Source organism: Hippocampus comes, unplaced genomic scaffold (assembly GCF_001891065.2).
Source record: "Hippocampus comes isolate QL1 unplaced genomic scaffold, H_comes_QL1_v1.1 C16364701, whole genome shotgun sequence".
In the NCBI taxonomy this organism is placed as follows: Eukaryota; Metazoa; Chordata; class Actinopteri; order Syngnathiformes; family Syngnathidae; genus Hippocampus; species Hippocampus comes.
In genome coordinates, this window is record NW_017830169.1 from 1 (window position 1) to 372 (window position 372).

Genomic DNA, 372 nt, shown 5'->3' on the forward strand with positions numbered 1-372 from the left:
GAGAGGGGTGTAGAAATTTGAATCCAATCTTTTTTATTTTTATGGCATCTAAGCGTTTTTCACACAAATATTTTCTGTAATTAAAACTGCCGTGTTTGCGTCGGTTAGGGACGAACAACTGCACATTCTCTGAATCTGCTGAGAGCTTCCATCTTGATGACTTACATGTGAGCATCCAGTTTCCGCTTCAGGTTTGACTGGGGGGAGGGGGGGGGAAATAAAAGTTAAAATATGGATTCAGCTGGACATCTGCCATGAACTGCTGATTCACTCACGTCATCGGGCTTGACCGCCTGACTCTGCAGCGCCTTCTGGAGGTCCTCAACCTGCTGCTGTAGCTCGCTGACCCGCTGGCGACTCAATCTGCACGAT

The 372-nt window shown here is 47.3% G+C and overlaps 1 long non-coding RNA gene across 1 annotated transcript; it reads right to left on the bottom strand.

Annotated features, from left to right (window-relative positions):
• Positions 1 to 36: 36 nt before the first annotated feature.
• Positions 37 to 365, bottom strand: LOC109508629 (uncharacterized). The gene is made up of 2 exons (XR_002166711.1): positions 276 to 365; positions 37 to 197 (listed from the first exon to the last, which is right to left on the bottom strand). It is a non-coding gene; the product is annotated as an uncharacterized LOC109508629 (long non-coding RNA).
• Between the last annotated feature and the right edge of the window lie 7 nt (positions 366 to 372).